This window comes from Anticarsia gemmatalis, chromosome 23 (assembly GCF_050436995.1).
Source record: "Anticarsia gemmatalis isolate Benzon Research Colony breed Stoneville strain chromosome 23, ilAntGemm2 primary, whole genome shotgun sequence".
In the NCBI taxonomy this organism is placed as follows: Eukaryota; Metazoa; Arthropoda; class Insecta; order Lepidoptera; family Erebidae; genus Anticarsia; species Anticarsia gemmatalis.
In genome coordinates, this window is record NC_134767.1 from 3,334,363 (window position 1) to 3,338,150 (window position 3,788).

Consider the following 3,788-nt stretch of genomic DNA (forward strand, 5'->3'; position numbering starts at 1 on the left):
CCTCCCACGTAAGTGGACCGAGTGGTTGAAATATTTAAAACTCTAAAAAAAACTATAGATTTTAAACTTACTATGCCGAGATATTTTCGTACCAGAGATGAGATATGGTAATTTTTTTGCCTTTTAAAAATATATTTGAGAAACATCGTTGCGGCGTCGAGTGGCGTCTCATAGCAAATCTTGAAGTATTCCAAGACCATATTTGACCAATATTTTTAACCCAAACCTTTTTTCACTCCGGGAGACCTGCGCCCATCAAAGTTACCCGTGTTCAATACTCAAAGCATCTTTCGCATAATTACTGGAGAATATTGTTCAATACCCAAAGCAAATTTTGCATATTATTATTTACTAGTGAATATAAGTTAGTGAGTCACTCACAATGCTATACTCGGGTCATTTCAAACGTGCGAACTAAGTCATGTCATTTTATCGGAGTCTCTCGCTCGCACTTACACATTGCCACATTCATTTCATTCTTTTGATTATGACGTAGTTCGCACGTTTGTAACCACCTGATTATAGTAGCAGTATTTTTTCCTTGTATCGCAATTCTTTTACAGTGTTCGTTTGCTTTAACCCCGCGAGTAACAAGGCGTTAAATTTTAATAGAATTTTTAAGTTTCTGTAAACATACTGTTTATTCTTCTAAAACTTTTAATTGGTGTGAAAGTTACTAACCTCAAACACTGAACAATTTTCTTTAAAAAGATTTTTAAAGGTGTTCATCTGTATGATGTAATTCAATTTACTCAATTACTGTTAAATATTTCAGTTTGTAATCTTAATTTCTTTTGTTTGTAGAATATTATAAACTGTTTGATAAAATTTTTATAACAGTTTGTTGACATTATTTATGTATTAATGAGTTACAATGTTGTATAATAAGTAATTACATTCATCAGTATCAGTCATCAGTATAGAATCACATTAAATCTATACTTACTAATATTATAAAGCTGAAGAAGAGTTTGTTTGTTTGTTTGTTTGTTTGTTTGTTTGTTTGTTTGAACGCGCTAATCTCAGGAACTACTGGTCCGATTTGAAAAATTCTTTCAGTGTTAGATAGCCTATTTATCGAGCAAGGCTATATATTATCACGCTACGACCAATAGGAGCAGAGCACCAGTATAAAATGTTACAAAAACGGGGAAAATTTTAAGCTATTCTCTCTTCTGTGACGCAAGCGAAGTTCCGCGGGTCAGCTAGAAAAATATATAGATTTTGACCTCCGTGATGTACTGGTTACCTCTATTTAAGTGAGGTGTTGGTTTGTATTCTAGGTCGGGTAAAAAGAAACTATTATTGGGTTTACTGTACTAAAACTAAGTTTTATACAATGTACAAATAGCTTAAGCAGGTACGTAGAACGCTACGCATCGTTAGTTTCTTCTAATGTGTATTTTGAATAGCATCCCGGAGTTAGACGAAGATAATATCAAAAATGTTATACATTTTATGAATACTTACTTTTAATGAGAACTTCTAGGTCCGTAATTTATTAATTCATTCAGATTAGTTCATCGAGAGTTTGTTGATTACCATAAAATATTTTGGTTGAATAATTTAGACCTACATTTTTGTTCCCCTAACTTATTTACCAACAAGATTTAAAATTTAAAAAGCAATTAGGGTCCTTGGGTTTTCAAGAATATTTTTCTTCAAAAATTAGGGTCGTTCTCGCCCAACACTTTCTGTAAAGTAATAAGACGGCCTATCTTTGTTGATTAAAAAATATCATTTAATTTCTAAGTATCTTAGGTTTAGAATTTTAGAAGCAAATGAAATCGAATAAATTATTTACTTTTGTTCTGTTCTATAGCCTTCTGGATGCCAGAAAAAAAATCGGTATTATTCATGATTTCAATTTTATGGTAGGTATATTTGGGGGTGTGTACATGTCAAAAAATGCAAACAAAATTGCTTTTTATATGATAAATACTAAAATAACGCAACTCATGTGATACGGTCAGCAGGTTCAAGTCTTTTAATCTTAGTTTTTTTTTAAATTATTTGCTACCGTTTATTACTATTACATTATTATTTAATGAAACATGGCATTTTTCTAGCCTTGTAGCTACAATGTTGGTATTATTTGGGTCAACAGACCCACAGTTAAATATGATTATATAAGTATATTTGTTCATCTTTAACGTGAGGTAATCCGACTTTCAATACTTAGTTAATTATGTTTCGGTCCGATTGTAGAGAATCAACTACTATAAACTATCGGCATAACGAAAGCTTATTCTAAGCAAATACCAATATTACCGAACACTACAAATTCAAATAAATCTGTAGCGAAAGCTACACACACAGTACACATTTTACTCGGAATAATTAGTACTGCTATTATGCGTGTCATAGCCCAAAGGTAATATATTTATTGTCCTATCATTGTGCAATGAAAAACAGCTCTTGTTACAACGCAGTAAATCACAATTTAAATCTCTACGTGATTATTGTTTGAGGCTGGATTGTGTGGAGAAGGATTTTGTATAATAATATGTTTGTTTCTTTTCTCAAAACTCGATACAAAGGAGTAACTTTGAATGTGAACAGCGTTATATGTTTTGAGATCAGATAGATCCCTGTGTCAAAAATCATTTGTATAAAAATATCAAATGATCAAATATTGTATATTTGCGTGCTCTTGTTAATGGTGAAATGCGTCTTGTACTTATTTACTCGCATAATTATTTAACAAACATGTTACGTGACCACATCGTAAGTATATAAATATTTTTTTCTAAACAATTAATTTTATTCACGGATCGCAGTTCAGAAGCCAATAAAAATTACTGCCAAAATATACAGAGCACTATTTTATAAAAAACGTTCACCGTTCTAGTTTTTCTCACACTCTTGTGCCAATTTATTTTTGAACGCGAAGAAGTGTATTAAAAGTTTATTTCAATATTGTTTTGTTTTTGTTACGGTTTAAGTGTGAAATAGGATTAAAACCGAGTGTCTAAAATAAACCAAAACTCACAACGTTGGTTTTCCTCTATAAACAATCTACTAGGAAAAATTGTGTAACACAGATTCAAAAACCGTCCAAAATAACATCTTTTGAAGCAAAAACAAAAATGTAGGTGAAGCTTCTTATTACATGAAAACTGACAAATGAAACTACAAAATGAAATTGTATACAATCGACCTATCCCAACTTAAAAACAGCATGACAGACGATACGCTATAAATACTCTATGTACTACATATATACAATGCATGATAACGATATCGCAACGCAGTCAAAAATATAATCCATACTTCAGTGTTACCTTCAAGGTCGACAGATAAACCACACAGCTGATAACATTCCTAGCGTTGTGTGATAGAATTAGGTCATCTTATTTGGGTCTTCCATCACCCGCCTCGGTGGCGCAGTAGGCAGCGCGTAAGTCTCATAATCTTAAGGTCGTGAGTTCGATCCTCACCCGGGGCATATTTTTTGGTGATCTAAAATTAAAACTTCTTGAAGCATTGTACTTAGTATGTGTTGAATAACAGCTGTATTAGAATGTCTTGTTAATATAATTCGATTGAATGCAAATTATTTCTTGTGTATGTCAACAAACTGCATTGTTACTTAATTTTAGGTTCAGATTAAAAATAAATCATTAATTGGAGTTAAAGACATGAATAAAAATAGCATTCTTAAATGAAGGTGGTTTTACCATTTTTTGGCTTTAATTACCAAAACAAACAAACAAATTATATATTATAAATATTTTGGATTTAATATCCGTAGTATTTAAAAATGTGATGTATTTGACATCTTAATA

General features: G+C 31.4%; 1 non-coding gene across 1 annotated transcript; it reads left to right on the plus strand.

The window, feature by feature from the left end:
• Nucleotides 1-3,375: 3,375 nt before the first annotated feature.
• TRNAM-CAU (transfer RNA methionine (anticodon CAU)) lies at nucleotides 3,376-3,448 on the plus strand. Its single transcript has one exon. It is a non-coding gene; the product is annotated as a tRNA-Met (tRNA).
• The last annotated feature ends 340 nt before the right edge of the window (nucleotides 3,449-3,788 follow it).